Source organism: Petaurus breviceps, unplaced genomic scaffold, assembly GCF_028583685.1.
Source record: "Petaurus breviceps papuanus isolate PSGF00001 unplaced genomic scaffold, PetGlider_PUasm1.0 90822, whole genome shotgun sequence".
NCBI lineage: Eukaryota > Metazoa > Chordata > Mammalia > Diprotodontia > Petauridae > Petaurus > Petaurus breviceps.
In genome coordinates this window covers 8,077,323-8,097,668 of record NW_027187351.1, presented here as the reverse complement: position 1 = coordinate 8,097,668, position 20,346 = coordinate 8,077,323, and the positions used below count along the sequence as shown (strand labels likewise).

The following is a 20,346-nucleotide window of genomic DNA, read 5'->3' as shown; positions in this document are numbered from 1 at the left end:
AGGCTTGCCTCATTAAGGATGATTGAGTTTAGTTCTTACTGTTTAGTATCTTTTGTTTAAAACTAGGTGACAACTTTGGTTAAAAACTATGTGGCCACTTTAGTGATAACTTGTTATGTCATAACATCATGAATGCTGAATTTTGGTATCTGTCAAAGTTTTGTCTTAGTTTGTTACTGAATAAATAGAGAATTCACTATACTATATAATCAGAAATTGAAGATGTTCACAACAGCAGTCCTTTGGAAAGCTGTTTGTGCTTGGCTTTACACAATAATAATGAAGCTTGTTAGGCACTGCCGGTCAAGAGGCGATGGGCTTTAAAAGTACAAAATGAGGCATGCATTTTAGGACTTGGCCAAAATGGGAATATTAATGGCTCCATTAAACACATTTGTTATGAGTGTTTTCTTTATCTTTTTTTGTTTTCAAATCAGGAGAGGAAAGGGATGAGAAAATAAACGTTTATAAAAATAAGAGAAAAAAGAATTAAATTTTGAAAACTATTTTGAACAATGACAACACCATTTGAATAAGTATATGGCTTCTCAATATTACTATTTTGAAAAGCAATATTAATCTTTGGGTAATGGTTTATACATTAGTTTAAACAGCCAAACAATTACTTTGATATAATATTTAAATGAATAGATTCATGACCTCATCAATATAGGCATTGTCTCCATACAAATGACAATCTCTTCACCTTAACACATCCCATGTGATCCTTCCTTGAAGTCTTTATGTAAATATTCCATACATGATCTACCATAGCAGTGAATAACTGATTATCTCATGGATTGGATGGCAACACCTGAGCCCATCATCTCTTATGCCACCTCTCTCTATATATCTAGCCCCACCTCCTTTTCCCAGGTAAACATGTCTTTGGAGGTTATTTTTAACATGAAAACTTCATGTTTCATGACACCAGTTTCCTTACACAGGTAATACATCTTTCTATTGTCATTGAGATCAGCTGAAGTTTTGAGACTCTTAAGAATGTCATGTTACACAATTTATAGCTATCTAACACCTCTTTGGGGAGGGGAGAGTGGGATATTGATGCTCAAAATGAGGTCTTATTGACATGAATACTGGAATCATTAAAAGGGCCAGTTTTGCAAATGTAGTTCTGTTCTAGTTCCTCCTATATTAGTCATACTGAAACCTGCCCTTCACCCTGAAATAATCACTCTAAAATCTCTTCACTGAGTTTCAATTAGACCCATCTATTTCACCCAGTCTAGATCCTTGTTCCTGTAATCTATTTGCTTCCTGGAACCCACCCCCCTACTTTTTCCTGTGTAATGCTTTACTCATGGCTTTTCTTTCTACCCTATCCCCTGTCCTCATTACTATTTGATCTCAATACAAATACTGATGTCCCTTTCTGGCCTCCCTTTTTCATCAGCCTTTCCATATTCTTGGAACTACGTCTTGACTCTACTCCAGCCAAGTATATATTATAATAAGAAATATAACTAAATTTTTCAAAGAAATGACAATCTAGTTGAGGAAAAAGATATATACATATGGAATAAGAGAATAACACAAAGCAAGGCTTGATCAAGTACTAAGTGAAATGGTACAGATTCTAAGTACAAAGAAATTCTAAGAATTGATAAACCACAAAGGATCTTATATCTCAACATCACTCTTAACTGTGGTGCTTCTTTAAGTTTAAAATCTGAAATTTAGCTCTCCATTCACAACCTTCCATCCTTCTATATCTTGCATGTATCCTAAACTTGTACTTTCTTCTCCCTGGTACCTTACAAATACTCATATCTGTGCATACAATGCCAAATGCAAGATTTTTGAAGGCAAAGACTGTTTTTTTGTGTGTTTGTATGATTTTCTTATCTTTGTTTTCTTTGTATGGTTTTCTTATTTTCCCTAATGAATAGCACAGTGCCTTATATATGATATAATATATGTTATATATAAATATTAATTTTTTTTCAAATTGAAAATTTTTCTAATTTCAATTTTTTTTTCAAACTAAACAGCCCAAATGTCCCATTATATCAACACAGTGCCAAAGTGTAAGAAACCCTCTAATTTTAGTAAAATCCCCATGGTGGTCTTAAGGCAAGACGGAGACATAAGTCATAAAAGTTTAGGAGACATGGATATCTTTCAGAGGAAAACCCATAAACATGAATAAAATTCTATAGAAATATTGAAGTGAATTTTAAAAATAATACTTTTTATCAATTACATGTAAAAAGAATTTTAACATTTGTATTTTTATAATTTTTGAGTTCCAAATCTCCTCACTTCCATGTTATCCATGTTGCCAGAGAGAACACAGACTATAAAACAAACTGAAAGTTAAAAAAAAAATGATCTCTATTCAGACTCCATCATCAGTTCTTTCTCTGGAGGTGTATATCATTTTTCACCATAAGTCCTTTGGAATGGTCTTGTATCATTGTATTTCTGAGAATAGCTAGGTCATTCATAGTCGATCATCATACAATACTGTGTGCACAATGATCTTCTGGTTCTACTCATTTCATTTTGCATCAGTTCATGCAAGTTTATCAGGTTTTTAGGAGCCTATTTTAATTAAGAAATAACAGCTGCACGGCCAAACTTGTGCTGATTGATAATTTGGTATATAAACATCTATAGGGTTTTGGTAATATGGTGTATTTATATAGTAAACTCTGATATCATGATAAGCACATCAAATTGATACATTGATGATACTAATAATAGCTAGCAATTATATGGTGCTTATTATGAGTCAGGCAGTATGCTAAGTTCTTTACAATTATTATATAATTTGATCCTCAGAACAACCCTGACAGGTAAGTGCTATCTATTATTATCTCCATTTTACAATCAAGGAAACTGGGGCAAACAGCGACTAAGTGACTTATCCAGGGTCATGCAATTAGTAAGTGTCTGAAAACAGATTTGATCTCAGACCTTCCTGACTCTAGGCCATGCAATCTATCTACTGCACCATCTGGCCTTTATAATAATCCCAATATAAATGGTCTCCACAGATAAGCTGCTTGAGGGAAGAGAAATATAGTCTATAATAAACAGAATTCTAACCTTTGAGTCAGAAAGACTGGAGTTCAACTCCTATTACAAAGGTATCTGTGATCAGTGTGAAAAACCATTTACCAAAAAACCAGGCAAGTCACAACTACTCAGTTTCCTGATTGATATAATGTGTGGAATAATAATTATGATGCCTACATTATGAAGCTGTTATATAAATGTCAATTTTTATTAGTAATACAATGAAATATAGATAGCTGGTCTAGGGCAGAGCAGGTTGTAATATGCTTCTGGTGGGAAAGGGAACAGGGAATGCCAACACTTTTAGATTTCTTTATCCAGCAGAGACCTCCTATTTACATAGAACACAGGAATATAATGAGGTATATTAACATGATTCCTCATCACCACATCACTAAGATCTTTTTCAATCAGTCAATAAACATTTATTTAACACCTATTATGTGTTGAGTAAGTTATGTGCTAAGTGACAGAAATTTAAAAAAAAAGAGGCAAAGAACAATCCAATACCTCAAGGAATTTACAGCCCAATGGGGGAAGATAATTAGCAAACAATACTAACAAATGAGCTATATGCAGGGAAAATAGGTGACAACTAAAACAGGGAAGGCATTGCATTAAGAGGAATTACAAAAAGTTTCCCTTAGAAGATGCATTTTCATGTTTATTTTTTTATTTTTTGCTTTTTTTTTTGGGGGGGGGAGGGCAGTTGGGGTTAAGTGACTTGCCCAAGGTCACATGGCTAGTTTTTGTGTGTGTGTGTATCAAGTTCATTAGGCCAGATCCGAACCCAGGTCCTCCTGACTCAGGGCTGGTGCACTACTAACTGCACCACCTAGCCGCCCCTTCATGTTAATTTAAAAAAAGCCAGGGAAGTCTACAAAAAGAGTTGAGGAGCAAGGATTTTCAGGTATGGGGTCAGCAAGAGAAAGTGCCCAGAGTCTAGACAAAGAATATCTCATTTGTGGAACAGCAAGGAGGCTAGTGTCACTCAATCAAAAAGTCCTTGTTGGGCAGTAAGGCATAACAAGGCTAGAAGGTTGGGGAAAGGCTTGGCTTTTAAGAGCTTGCATTGCTAAATACAGGCTTTTGTATCTGATCATGGAGGTAATAGGGAGACACTTCAGTTTACTGAGTGAGGTTTATTTATATATGGGTTAGTGAAGCACCAAGTATACCTTGCTTTGTCAGAAGTATTGAGTCATAAAAACTAAAGTGGTTTTCTGATCAAAAATGAAATGAGTGTTGAACTGAGAAATTCCAAGGAGCAAATAATCAAAGAGTTCATGGAAAAGACAGAGAAGACCATAGAAGAGTCAATGGAGAGATAGTAATCAGCAATTACTGGAAAAATATAGTCATATTAATCAGCAAAATATAAGAGTTCAAGCAGTAGAACTGATTGATGTCAGTCCCATAGATACAACTTGGCTGATGAGAAGAGAGTCACTGGCTGAGAAAAATGATCATGGAAATCTACTCTGGATAGAGTTTCATAGTCAGTTACTAAAAGGAATAACTGAGGATAAAGGAATAGCGTTCCAGACAATATTTGAAAGGACTGACTTGATGGAGTTAAGGAGAGGTTCACATGCGTCAGGTGAGAACAGGTTAAATGGCAGGTCAAAAATTTTAGGTTGACCATAGCACTTTCACATTGGCTAGTAGAGTTGGCTGAGAGAACTGTAGACTATTCTATAGAAGGAAGGCTTAATAAGTATAAGATGCCAAGTAGGTGTGGAACAGGGTATTAGGTGACCCTTAAGGCAGTTCAATAACAGAAGACCAAATGAACCAGAAACCTGACATCTAGTAGTTAGTAGCACAAACACCCAACAGGGGGCGATAGAAACAATATGTGGAAGGCATCAACAGAAGCATCATCCAGTGGAGAGGAGGTTACACAGAGAACAATTTGGTGATAGCAGAAGTGGTAGCTTTGTGCATCAGGGACTTGATTTGTCCAGTTATGAATATAACCTGGTCATATATGTTCCTTGCACATGCAGCCCATTAGATGAATCCCATCCCCCACACAAGATTCTTGTATCACTCTCATTTCTTTTTCTGATTTTTCTTCTACCTCTCTTATTGGATTTTTTTTTAGATCCTTTTTGAATTCTTCCCAGGAATTCTTTACGGACTTGTGTTCACTTCACATTTGCACATAGCTGCTTTCATTTCATTGCCGTCTTCTGGGTTTGTGTCTTGATATTCCCTGTCTCCACAATAACCTTCTATGGGTAAGTTCTTTTTTTTTGTTGTTGTTTGCTCATTTTCCCAGCTTATTAGTTGACTTTTCACTTTATTTTAAAGTTTGACTCTGCATCTAGTCTAGAAGGGATACTGTCCCAAGCTTCAGGCCTTTTGTGATGCTGTCCTCAGAGCTAGTTCTGGGAGTCTGAAAATTTTCAGTTTTCACAGTGGTATGATATAAGGAAAGGTGTAGCCACTCCACTCCTACCCTGTGTTCTGACCCACAAGCCTCCATAAGCACTCCTTTACATCCTAGAACTGTAATCAGGGTCCCTGCTCCCCTATGGCTGCAAGAGCCAGTGTGCTAGTGTTCCTTGTCATCCTGGGAAAGATAAAATGGGGTCAAGTTGCAAAGAGCTATAAATGATAAACAAAGGAATATCTATTTCAGCCTAGAAGTAAGAGGGAACTACTGAAAGTGAAGGTAAAAAGCAGTTAGATCTAAATTTTGGGAAAACCACTTTGGTGGCTGTATGAAGAATGTACTGAAGAGAGGGGAGACTAATTAAGAGGGTATAGCAATAGTCCAAAGCAGACATGATTAGGACTGGAACTAGGATGGTGACTATGTGAATAGGGAGAAGACAGATGCAAGAATTTTTGTAGAAGTAGAAAGGAGAGTACATGGCAATTAACCAGACATGGAGCAACTGAAAGCAAAAGTGAAAGATGACATTGAAATCGCAAAACTGGTGAATTTGAAGGTGCTGTCCTTAACAGAAATTGGGAAGAGGAGTTAAGACAAAAGAGAAAGGTGACAAAGAATTGGAACACAGTTCCACCCTTCATGCTATTCTGTTGTTTTTCACTCAACTGATTCTTCATGATCCTGCGTACCATAGACTGCCAATGCTTTTCATGAGGTCTTCTTGGCAAAGATACTTGAGTGGTTTGCCATTTTCTTTCCAGTGGGTCACACAGCTAATTAAAAGTCATATTTGAACTCAGTTCTTTCTATCGCCAGACCTCATGCTCTGTCAACTGAACCATCTAGTTGCTCTTCACATTATTCTGTGCTATCATAAATCCTGTCCAGGAGAGAATTGTAGAAAGCTATTATGCTAATAATAATTTCAGATATGATTTTGAGGCAATTTGTGGAGGCTCATCAGTCAGAACACAGGGCAGGAATGCAGTGATCACACCTTTCCTTAGATCATACCACTGTGGAAACTGAAAATTTTTAGACTCCCAGAATTAGCTCTGAAAGCAGCATCACAAAAAGACTGAACCTATATTTTATATAATGTATTTTATTTGATCCTTATACTATGTAGGATAGGTAGTACAGGCATTATTATCCCCAACTTAATAATAATAATGATAATAGTATTTATATAGTACTTTAAGGTTTACAAAGCACTTTACAAGTATACCAGTTGATCTTTGCAACAACCCTGGTAGGTAGGAACTATTATTACCCCCAACCCCTAACTTTATAGATGAGGAAACTGAGATGACTTGCTAGTCAGCTAGAGACTGAGTTAGTCAATATTTCCTGAATCCATATCTAGGCCCTCACTCCAGGGTCTATTACTGTCTTGAGATAAGTAACCTATGGTTAAAGAGGTCAAGTCATTTTCTCATCATTGCACAGCTAGTAAGTGTTCGAGCGGGGATGAAAATTAAAGTCTTTCTTGAATCCAAGGCCATCACTCAAGCAAGCCTTCTAAACACAGCAGTAATAGGAGAAATCCCATTTAAAGTAGATATCTTTCTAATTTATTGGCAATGAAGAGAGCCAAAGCAATATGTTGGAATGACATCTGAACTAGAGACTTTATTTCCATTTATGCCTCGGTTACTGCCTAGAGAGTTATTTCACCTCTCAAGGCCTCACTTTTTTCATCTATAAAATGAATGTTGTTGGAACCAGATTAACTCTCAGAGCCCTCTCAACTCTCACACTCTATTCATTTCCATTCCATTCTAGTCCATCTTGAGAGTCATCTAAGACTATCTTAGGCATTTTCCCTCCTCTATGGATTTTGTTACCTACCCAGACCTCACTCTTTTGTAGAAGGTTCCAGAAAGGCATGTCCTACATAGTTTCCCGCCCCCCCCCCTACAGTTAAGCCCAATGTACATCCTTATCACTTTTGGTTGAAGACTTGGGTTTCTATACACAAAGAAGCCCTTGTATCTGCAATGAATCCTTGCCAGGAACTTTCTTTGGTCAGTGAAAACTACACTCTTGAAACTAATTTCAGTCATGTCAGAAGGTACTAGTAATGAATCTAGTTTTAAAGGAAAGAGAGAGAAGATGGGAGAATAATCCACCTGCTACCAATCTTCTTCCCTCCCCACTCTGCTTCATGCTCAGGGAAGGCTGAGCAATTACTACTCAGAGGGGTGGCATCTAGACAACTTTTTGGCTGAAATAGGAACACTGAATTTTTAAATTAAAAGTCACAGGGGACAAAGGCATTAGTTAAAATTAGTAGACATTTCTCAACAACTTGCTATTAATCTTTCAGATTTTGAATTTAAAAATCTCATATACAACTGCTTATTTTTATCAATGCCATTTAAAAAGAAACTGATTACAGGGTAAATGATTTTATTATAATAAGTATTATTTTCAATCATTAAATTGGATTGGTTTCATCTTTTTTATCAAAGTTAAAGACTTGCAGAGGGGTATAAGATAGCATTTTAGGGAAAATATTTGTCACCATTGACTAATTGTGAGAATGAGAACATGTCTAAATTTAGACATTATACAAGTACTTTATACTTTTAGATTGATTTGAAATTAGGGAAATTTTGTTGGAAGGAAAAGACAGGGACAGAAATGGAAAACAACTGGGATTTAGAACTTTTAAGAAACCTTTAAGTAAAAAGTAAACCTTATTTATTTCAAGAATATAAGTTTTTAAGAGTAGTTAAGTGTTGTACTAATAAAAAGAAAGAGCTATGGTGGAACAGTTAATCTTTATAACTACCTACATTTTAAATTTCAAAAACTATGCATATTTTGGAAATCCATTAATGTTTATAAACTACAAAACGAAAACAAATTAAAATGTAAATGTTTAGTGATTTCTGAAAATAAACATAAGTACCATCCTTACATAAAATATTTGTAACTTTAAAATGGTCAATTTTGTACTATCAAGCAATTTATTGCATTGATAAGTTCCTTTGTTTTCTATTTTGATTCTATTACTACTGTTTAGGAAGAAAGAATATTACTTTGGATATGGAAATTTTTGTCATATTTATCTTTTTCTGTCTGAATTTATTTATTTTAGTTTTCAACATTAATTTCCACAAGATTTTGGGTTGCAAATTGTCTCCCCATCACTCCCATACTCCCCACCCCAAGATGGCAAGCATAATGAATACCGCTTCCCCCAATCTGCCATCTCTTATATATCCCCATCCCCCACCCTTACTTTCCTGTAAGGCAAGATGGATTTCTATTTTTTTTTTCATATTTAAAAGGAAGAATATCAGACAATACAAAGTAGGGCAATGTTAAAATGATGATGACAATGATAGTTAACATATGTAGTGCCTAATATACGCTGGGCACTGTTAAGTATCTTACAAATATCACCTCATCTGATTCTCACAACAATCCTAAGGGGTAGGTCCTATTATTATCATCTCTATTTTGCAGATTAGGAAACTAAGGAAAGAGAAGCTAAATGAATTAATCTGACTAAGAGAGGTAGTGAGTGTCTGAGGTCGAATTTGAATTCAGACTTTCCTAACTCCAAGTACAGTACTCTCTCTTCTACTCCCTGACACAGCATCTAAGTTTATCTATCAAGATGCTTCAAGTTGTTCTAATAATTAAGTATTTATTAAGCACCTGCTCTATATCAAACAGTGTTCTAGATTCTGGGGATATAATTACAAAAAAAAATAAAACTAAAAAGATCTTATACTCAGGAACCTTATATACCATCTGAATTTTTTTTTATCATTTGTTGGAGACAAATGCTTATTTTCATTGTGTTGCACAGAAAAATAGTCCATATTACTTTATACTACCTCACCATTATTGCACACAATAAAGCTCTTTTAGTGGGTCAACAAATATTCTTTTAGTATTTACTGTGTCTAAAGTACTATTGGAGATACAAAGGAGAATAAAATGTCATGGTTCTTAAGGAACTTACATTAATGTAGGTGATATAAAGTATATACACAATCATCTACAAAATAGGTATTGTACGATCAAGACCATTTTAGTGATATAAATGAAAGATCACTGCTGGTTTTGATGGACGGAATCAGGGAAGTATTTTGGGGGGGAAATGATATCTGATGAAATGTGGGTAAGATAAAGAAAGTTCAGTCAGTCTATAAGCACTTGTAAAGTACCTACCATGTACCAGGTTCTGTGCTAACTAGAGAAAAGAGAAGGGCAAAAGAGAGTCCAGGAAACTGAGGTCCTGATAGATTAACTGATTTATACAAGGTATCCCAGATGCTAAGCAGAAATTTGAGGGTTTTAAGAATTTGATACTAAGGCTTGTGCTTCCTTTGTTTTTCCTCCATGTCCAAAAAACTACTCCTAGGCTACAACAGATGGGTAAGTTTGCTGCATGGGGAAATAAAGAAGTGGAGGAGAGACAAGAATCTGAAGAGAAAGGGTGGATCACCATTTGAAGGATTAATCAAAACCCTAGAGGATATTAGATCAAGAATGCAAGTAGAGAGATGAGCTTTACAATGTATGGGGAATATTCCAGATTCAGAAGAGAAGGTGTAGAAGAAGGGGTAATGTATAAGATTAAGGGATTTTTTTAAGGAGGTGTAGAGAGTGCAAAAAAACATATCTTAGAAGCTCTTGCCAGGCAGCCTAAATCTTCTGATTCACACACAAAGGACACAGTATACAAAACAATCTCTCCTGAGAGTAGGGCAAACACTGTTGGGATCAGAACCTTAAAAGGTAAAAATATTTTTGCAATAATCATTGAGGAGAAGGGAAGTAAACAGAGGCTGAAAAAAAAATGATGGCTGGAGAGTAGTAAATTTAAATTGCCCAAATGATACAAATCAGCAGATTTTCATGACTTTCTCAATGGTTAGACTTATATAGATAAAGATGATGAGGATAATGTGGCATCAGCATGAGAGTTCAAAAGGCAAGTACTTCTATGGGGCTGTTTGATACAGGAGTTTCAGACTGGATCAGTAGGTAACTGAAGGCAGAGTGGGGTTTGATGTACTTGTCATAGAAGGAGGAAGCAGAAACCTAATGAAGGTAAAGAGTAATTTCAATAAATTTGAAGAGGAACTTTGGATTAAAAAGAGAGTAAGCTCTGGGTTTGAGACTGAAAAGGGCCCTTTTTTTACTTCGCACAGTATGCTCACTGACATGGACTTTCCAGACAAAACTGGGTAAAGAAATAAGAGATTTTAACATTTTCATTAATAACATGTTCCCCAGATTCAAGTAACTAAAATTTAACTTGTTCAAAGTACAACATACTTTGAATAGAAATACATACCACTTGACTCTCTATATTGGTATTGTAATGAAAGAAATCACATATGTAAAAAAAAATCAGCTATGATTTTTGTAAATTAATAAAAGTCTCAAAGACTGTTATTGTGTGGATTGTTTTCTGTGACTTAGCAGATCAAGTATCTAAGTTAACCATTCTATCCACTATGCAATACTAATTACCCAGATATTTTAAAAGTTTTCAAGGTTAAATTATTTTTATGATGGCACCAAAAATAATGAGAGGAAAACCAAATGCTGATTAAAACATATAGAGGGTAAAAATTTCCTAAACTTAAATTTCCTGAAGACATCATGGCATTGTGCCAAAATTATTGGATTCAATGCCATCCACCTCCAGTAAGAGAAACAATGAACTCTGAGTACAGATTGGAATATCCTTTTTTCACTTATTTTATTTTTAGCTTTCTTTTTTGCAACATGACTAATAAGGAAATATGTTTTGCATTATGTTACATGTATAATTTATATCATATTTCTTGCCTTCTCAATTGGTGAGCCAGGGACTGAGGGGAGGGAATTTAGAATTCAATTAAAAAAATAAATAATGAAAATAAACAAATAAATAAATAGGTCAAAAAGAAAAATAAATTTTGGAGTCCAAAGAGCTGGGTTCTACCTCCAGTTCTGACATTTTTGAGATGAGGTCAGGCAAAAGGACAAAAAAAGAACATGGAATATTTACCCATATCCTTACCTACTGTAATAGTAATGAAATTTGAAGATCCCTTTGTATTTGTAAGCCAAGAGGGACTTAGCACCTAGTTTCAAATTAAGCCTCTGTGAAAGAAACAAAAGGTATGAGCCCCTGTTGCTGATGTAACAGGAAGGGGCTGAACAGGGATAAGTTATACTGTATATAAGAAAGAGCACAAGCTGCATAGCCAGAATTTCCTGGGGTAAGCATCATGGAGGCAGGGCAGCTACTGCTGGACTGAAGACTGAACTGAGAATTGAGAAGAACTGAAAAGAGGAATGAGAATTGAGAACTGAGACAGAATTTCTTGGAGCAAGCCATGTGGAGGATAGATAAAGTGATTTTGATTTTGAGAATGGAGTTCATGGTGCTAAAGATTCTTAAGGGTCAGCTGGAGCTGCTGAAGACTGAGGAAGCATGACTGTGATGCTGGTACTTTGTACAAATGTTGTTGTGACTTTGTTAAAGTGTATGAATGTTCTTGTGGCTTTGTTAAGCCTTGTCTTCCCAGGAACAGAGACTGGGAAGGATTTGAGATGGACTGGACACTGTGAGACCCAACGTGGAGAAGGAACTACATGGAGAGCTGGACAAGGAGCTGGACGCTGTCTGACTTTGAACTCAGGTGGCAGTTGGTTAGATTTGGGTAGGAGCTGGGACCATAGAAGAGGAACTATGGGAGCTGAAAGTCTTCCCCGAGTCAAGATGAAAAGACCTCTCTGTGGGTACTGAGTAGTGACTGATGAAATTGACTGAGTAGTGACTGATGAAATTATAATTTACTTGTGACCTAGGGGTGGATGGCTTTTGCATTTTCCATTATCCCTTAAGAGGGTATTGAGTAGTGAATGTTGAAATTGTAAATTAATTGCACCCCATGGGTGGATAACTTTGACTTTTGTATTTTGTGACCCTTACCTCCTTAAGGATGATTGAATGATTGAGTTACTAAATGATTGAGTTATTAAATGATTGTACTTTGTTGAAAACTATTTGGCCACTTTGGTGAAAACTATGTGGCCAATTTAGTGATAAGTTGTTGAGTTGTGACATAGTAAATATTGTATTTTGATTTTCTGTGATCATTTGTAACATTGTGAATGCTGTACCTTGATTTTCTGTGAATGTTTTGCTCTCATTTGTTATTAAATAAATAAAGAGTTTGCTATACCATGTAATCAGAATCTTGAAAGCTGTTCACAGCAGCAGTCCTCTAGAAAGCTGCTCATGCGTGGCTTTACACCTACCCACTTAAACCCATACCATTCTCCAAAGACAAGCTAAACTAATTCCTTCTCCTTGAATCTAGGCCTCATGAGTAAGGATTTCTTTTTCTTCTACCTCACTTAATTTTGTACCTTTCCAAAGCACTTGTTATTATTTTAAATTAAAATCTTCTACTTTTCCTTTAAGAGTCCTACTAGAGTGTCTCATTATGTTATGAAGGTGATCCTGGGTTTTCAAAGTCCAAGCCAGTAAAGAAGGTAGCCCAATTCATTCTAATTGCTGAAAACTTTCTGAGTCTTACAGGACCAGCCTAGTAAAATATAGTTCAAATGGGCACTTGATAACAAACCCTTAACTATGAAACAGATAAAAATGTATCTTAAATTTCACTTAAAAAGATCAATGTTAATCATAAAGGAAAATCTTTGAAGTTGAAGCCTAAAAACAAACAAACAAAAAGCAAACTAATAGCCTAAGAAGAAAGGTTGTGACATCTCCAGTCCCATGCTAAGATTCAATCACACAGTCTTTAGACAGCACAGAAATATTAATATAATGGCTACTCTTTTCCTACCCTTACAAGTCTCCCCTCTGTGTACTTTACAATCCAGTCATATTGGCTAATTGCTGTTCCTTACACAAAAAACCTACCTCTCAACTCAGTGTCTTTTTACTGACTGTGCCACATACCTAGAATGCTCTTCCTGCTTGCCTTTGTTTCCTACACGCAGAAATAACTGGCCGTGTAATCTTGAGCAAGTTACTTAACCCCAAATACTTAAAAAAATATTTGTATATTTGCATATCCCTTTTACAGATTATTTTTTTCTATAAAAGTAGGGACCATGTGTAATCTATATAACTGGAGAGAAATCATAATTTCAAAGTGACTAGTTTACATTTTTATCTTAAGCAAAAGGCATATATTAATTTTGTCTTTTTACTCATATATGGTCCCGGCCTGATTGTCCCCTCCATGTAGGTTGGCATATGCTAACAGAAAAGAAAATATATCATCCTAATTTTGAAGTATCCTATCCTTTACCTAGGCAACAATACCTCCATTTGAATTCTAGCCCCAAGCAATGGCTTATTTTCTACTAATCCTATTTATATTTATCTACCCATAGCACAACATGTTTAATTTATATTACTATGGTAAAATAGAGATTTCAAGAATCAAAGCATGCTACACTGGAAAGACAATTTTGAAACTAGCATTTTCATTTTTCCTCAGAGAAAGTTTACAATCATTTAAGTGCATATTGGAATTTAAAGATGGGATTTAAAACTAAGGGTCTGTATATGGGTAATTTACCGCATTACTTCTACTAAATTTTTTGTTTCATTCAGTTTAATAACAATAATGTCATGGGACTACCCCTTTAGCTTCCAACAGCTAATTTTTTGAGACAGTAACCTAAGTGTATATTACAGCCAGAAATTTGAAAGACAGCTCAGGTTATAATAAAGAAGACTATAGCTTTGAAAACTAAGGAACTTGAGAGATTATTTCATTCTTCTGTATTCTCTCACTTAAATGAGAATCCTTGGGCAAAAGTTATTTATCCACTAAGATGGAATTTAGATTTCACATTTCATGTTTCCTTTCCTAGTATTCTGGGTAACTTAACTCTAAGACCTCTATGGGTAGGATAATTATAGCAGCTACATAAGGGACAATTATGCCACCATAAGAAACATATAGGAAATAGAGTCATCCCTCAACAATCACAACATTCACAGGGGTTAGGTGTGCAGAACCCCACAAATGTGAAAAACCTCAAAAGCTCTAGGCCTCACCCCAAACCTTTATTTTTAATAATCCTGGTCATGGTTAATTAACACAAAAATAAGTCAACCAAGCACTGTATACATAATAAGTGAGAGATAAGTATTTCACATACAGTGCAAAGTCTTTGCAGCCATTGGTGTAGCTGCAGTTTCATGATTCCCTCCTAAGGAAACTGCAGGATACAATAATCACTGTTGGAGAAAATCATTATGACTGAGTCTAGATGGTAGAGATACAAAGGGGAAGTATTCGCCAAAAGTGTGTAACTGGTAGTTCTTTACAACACTGAAACTTTTAACTTTTAACAAAATTTAACAAAAATTAACAAAATGTTTAATTTGATAAATTGATATATGTATATTTATGGCAGTTAATAAATTAGTAATATAAAGTATTTATGACATTAATTTAAGTTTTCTTTACACACACAGGTCATTCATAATTTTCGGCAGTACATCACAAATCTCTAAAAATTCCCATTTAATTATCAATGGCCAACCCATAAGTAACTAAAATCATGAATGTGAAACCCACAAATGTCAAAGGATAACTATATATCAGAATTTTTTCAAAGAATCTATAGTATTAACAACTAGATCAAATATTTTGCTGATGACCACTAAAGTTTGAAGTGTTTAATAATTTAAGATCTTTTTTTTCCAGTATATTTTATTTTTATTATTTCTCCTATGAATTATAATTTGTCAGAATATTCAGCTTGGTATTCCTTGGTTATAGAGAATGTATGTAATTCATGCCAGAAAGTTATTTGGCATGGTACTGAATGTTAAAAATAGTAACACAAAGTCTGAAAAATTAAATCTTCTTCTGGCTTTTATCCAGTGGTGATGTATTCTCCATTTACTCTAGTACTCTGATTGGGTTGAGTAAGATCTCATTTATATGTATTGAAATGATTTCACTCTAGAAGGGCTAAGTGGCTCTATATGTCCTATGTAGTCACCTTCATTCTACCTAAAAGTAGATATTATTTTAAAATTATAAATATAAGCATACTACAGAACTTGAAGCATTATCTAAGCACCTAAATGGGGAGAAAATGGAAGCTAAAGAATTGCTGAAAGAAAATTAAAAAAAATATATCATTCTCCTTTAGGGATTGCCTCAATGGGGAGGCTAGGGGGGAAGGAGATGACATCTTTCTCTTTGGGGGAATATCTTTTTAGAGAGTAAAGGCATGCAGGACACAAATAAAATCCATATGCTAAACAATTTTAATTTAACTTGCATTTTCATTTTGTAAGCGATTTTTTGGAAAATGGAATGTAAGTATTAAGTTACATTGTAGGTTTGCTGAGACTTAGAAAGAGAGAGGAAAAACATCAAATGTCTACAGCAGATGAACACAGGCCTTAGCTTAAGAGAAACAGGGAAATCTTAGGAGAAGAAAAAATAAGCCAAATTAATGAATTGTGCAAAAGTTCCAAAAGAAGTCTCATGTTAAGCTTTTTAAAGAGTTGATCAGATGCAGCAGTGAGTATCACAAATGATAAAATGTCCAAATAATTTATCCTCTGGCATGCATAAGAAAAAATGTATAATGTAAAATACTTTCCTGAAATTTAAATTCCTCAAAGGTTGCAAAATTCCAGTAACCTAATTGTACTGCTAAACTAAATTATGACTCATCAGCAACTAAAGGTCAGAATCCCAAGTTTTTCCTATTTTATGTTCTCCTCCTTTGTTTGAATGACTGAAGTCCAAGACTTGGTATTATTCTAACAGAGGTTCCCAAACTGTTTTGGCTACTGTACTTTAAAAAAAAATTACTTAGTATCACCCTGGGATTAGGTAATTAATCCATATTTTTATTCAATGCCCCCCAATTATACCCAAGGATACTACCACTCCCCATCATTTCAGCACCCCCACCCACCCAGGAAGGCAGTTTCACCCACTTTGAGAATCTATGTAAGTATCCCCAGGGGTTGTAGATGTCAGAACCTCCCTCAGTAGACCATTTCACTGAGTTGCAATTTTTTTTAGCCTTAATGTCAAACAGTTTTTCCTTACATTTAACTTAAATATCTCTATGTAAAATTTAAGGGCACTTCTAAATTCTGCCTTATGTGGTGCTGAACAAAATAGCCTTCTTATAGCTGCAGAAAATGTTAGCTGGGATGTCACTCCAAGGCCAACTGCTCTTGAAGTACTTGTTTAATTGGGAGTCAGTTGTTAAGGTTGTTTTAAAACTTCCTCTATCTATACCAGTGGTCCTCAAACTTTTTAGATTAAGTATTCTTATTCTTTTTTTCCCCTAAAGGTTTGGTGAGGGTTTGGGCAAAGATGTTGCAGCAATCATTGCCAGTGCATAGGGAAAGCTAGTATGACAATTTCCCTGAGAAGACAATTTGGAACATGGGGATAGAAGTTGCTCACAGGAACAGTTCTGGGAGTAAGTGCTAGGCTGTAATGATTGAACATTAGTGTGATGATTTTGGGGACAAGTCTTATGATTGGCTATTAGGTGAAAGGTTAAACAGAACTAATTTTCCCTCCTCTCTGATTGTCTGATCACACTTTAGGTTATATCAGGGCTCCTTTGGGGTCATATCCAGACACCTCACTTTGTACACCTCTCACCTAAACAAGTGTATTCCCATTAACTTTTTTCCCCCATTCAAGTCCTGCTTTCTACTCATTTTCTACATGATTTTCAATTTTTCTTCTTATGGAGTTGGAGCCTAGAAATTCTAAATTAACAGGGTTCTGACCAATTGAGAGAAAGGATTATTTTTTTTTTGGTGGTGTTATCTTTTTCATTCTTGTCACTCAAAACTAGATGACAAGAGCCTTATTTTAAATAACAGCCCTTCACTTCAGACTCACATTCAACTTGTTCATTTGTTTCAATTGTGTCTGATCCTATTTGGAGGTTTCTTGGCAAAGATACTGGACTGGTTTACCATTTACTTTTCCAGTTCTTTTTACAGATAAGGAAAGAGAAACAGTGTTAAGTGAGTCACCCATAGTTGTGTAGGTAGCAAGTGTCTGAGGTTGGATTTGAACTCACAAAGATGAATCTTTCTGATTCCAGGCCCAGGAATCCACTTGCTGTGCCACCTCCCTGCTCCCACATTCAACTACCTACCATATGTTCAGTCAGACATAGTGCTCACACCATAAATGATCTCTGACTAGATGTTTTGCTGTAATTCTAAACATAGTAAAGACAAAGCATTTATTTTAATATTAATTCAAAGCCCACTCTGTCCTAGCACAGGTGTGAAAAAACTGGGGTCTATAAACTCTTATTATACATTTTTATAACTGTATTTCAATATAATTAGCTTTGTTTCAACTGATACAATTACCTATCTCTCCACATCATTTTGCACCTATTTTCTTTGTTCACTTGTCCTGCCTGTACCTAGCAACATATATGAAATATTATTCTCTTGAAAGTTTCTAATTTTTATTGCTTTAGGTGTTGATTTTTTCTGTGAAAAATCTCCCTATTTAATTTCACCAGTTGTTCTGAAAGCACTCAAGCATTTCATTCTATCCTTTCAAAGAAAACACCACTAATATACATTTAACATACATAGTCAATTTCAAAGATCTGCTCATGTTTATAAAATTGTCCACAGTTGATGTGCACAACCCAAGTGATCTGTGAAACACCTTCAACTGTCTTCACCAAAACTTCAGCAGTTAGGTGGTACAGTGCAGGTTCAGAGCTCTAGACTTGAAGTTATGTAGACCAAAGTTCAAATTTGGCCCTGGACACTTATTAGTTGCTTGGATCTGAGTAAGTCAGGAAAATATGTCTGCTTCAGTTTTTTTCATCTATTAAAAAAAACATCATAATACTGTCTCCCTCCCAGGGTTACTTAGAATATAAAATAATAATCATTAGAGCACTTTCCAAAACTTAAAGAGCTATAAATGTTAGATGTTAACTGCATCTGGGGCCATATTCAGGCATCCTGATATATATATATATATATATATATATATATATATATATATATATATATTTATATCTTGACACTGAACCCATATGGCTCTGGAGGAAAGAGTGAGATTGGTGACTTTGCACCACTCTCCCTCATTTAAATCCAATTCACTTGCAAGTCATGGTATCATCTTCCTGATTCTATGGTCCTCTTTGAGAACTAAAGACAAACAATACAAGAATTTTTTTTTTCATTTTATCAGTACTATGTGTTTCTATTTATTATACTATCCACTATACAAACATACACACATATACATATGTGCATATAAGCATGCATATGTGTGTATGTATACATGCTTTTGTTATTTTCACACTATGAATAGTATTCATATCATTTTTATTTTTTTCAGGTCATTCAGTATTGCCAGGGTCAGTCAAAAATATGGTAATAATGATCATGAAAGTGGGAAGACAAACTTAGAGAAATATACAACATTTTCTCTTTTCCAGGCTTAGAGGATAAAATGATTCTCCTCTTTACATTGATGGATCCCTCCACCTCTGCTCTAGATTATTTTTTTTCCCTCCTCTGCAGCATTACTCCATTAAATATAACTGCTATCTCATGTATCTTCAATCTCTTCTCTACTATCAAACTCCTAGAAAGCATAGCCAGCAGTAATGGTTCCCCTTCTTTTTTTTTAATTCCAGTTTTTATTTATTTAAAAAAGACAGATAAGAGGGAAGAGGGAGGGGGCTGCAAGGTTTATACTGACGAAGTGCCAGAGCCCCTGTCCCTTCAAGGCCCAGGCAGGGCATGGGACCCATTTTTCTTGGAAACAAAGATTTAGAAAGAATTCCAACAAATTGTTGCACAAAACACCCCTGAAAATGGAGAGAACCTTTGGTCACCAAATCTCCAGGCCAAGCAGTGCTTATGAAGCCCCTTCTGGAAAAGAACAGACCCCAGAGCCAGCAGTGCCCAGGGCAAGCTGGCAGAGTCCATCCACAACCCGCTGCTCACTGATGGCAGGACAGGTGGCTCAGTCCTCCTCGGCGTCCTCACTGTCCTCCCCCTCATTGTCTGCAGCTCGTTTCCTTTTCTCTCCATGCTGGGGTTCTTCTCCCTGTTCCTCTTCATCCTCCTCTCCATCATCATCTTCATTCTCTTCATCCTCCTCATCCTCTACCCCATCTTCTTCCTCCTCCTCCTTTTCCTCCTCATCTTCTTCTCCATCAACATCATCATCCTCATCAATTACATCCTCATCAAGTTCCTCCTCCTCTTCTTCACCTTCCCCATTCTCCCCACAAACACTCTCCAGGCCCTCCCTCTCAGCCTCAGGGTCAGAATCTGGAGTTTCCTTGTCATCGGCATCATAGCCATCGAGGTAGGTTGGCTGGAGCAAAAGGGCAAACACTCTCCCGGTGGCTCATCAGCATGGTCACATTGCACGTGAAAAGTTCCAGGCTTTAAGGTTGGGCTGTTTCTTCAGGGGCTCCAGTGTGTTGATGTCCTTAAATTTGTTCCCACTCAGGTTTAACTGGATCAGGTTGGGTGTTCATTCAGCCAGGACCTCCAGGCCTCCAGAGAGGTGGTTATCACTGAGTCCCAACTTTCAAAGTCGGAGAAGCTTGCGTAGGTTGGACAAAGACACAAGGCTGATGTGGACTATACTGAGAAACTCAAGGTTTTCAAATTCTGAAGACAGGCCCCCAATCTTCCCATAATCTGAGAAGCAGTTATCCAAGACTAGATCTTTCACCTCCCCCGGCTTCTTGTTCCCCTGTTCCGCAGCTCCAGCATAACCTGCCTGTTGATGTCCATGGCTGCACAGCCTGAGCCCAGCCCAGCCAGGGAGCCCTGAGAGCCCGGAGAGCCAGGGAGACCACCAGGAAGGCACCAAAGGCACACAAAC

At 36.0% G+C, this 20,346-nt stretch overlaps 1 protein-coding gene and 1 pseudogene across 3 annotated transcripts in view; both read right to left on the bottom strand.

Annotated features, from left to right (window-relative positions):
* FAM83B (family with sequence similarity 83 member B) overlaps window positions 1-20,346 on the bottom strand; it is a 137,288-nt gene that overhangs the window by 25,778 nt on the left and 91,164 nt on the right. The gene's annotated exons all lie outside the window — the stretch shown is intronic.
* On the bottom strand, window positions 19,069-20,305 carry LOC138148023 (acidic leucine-rich nuclear phosphoprotein 32 family member B pseudogene; annotated as a pseudogene).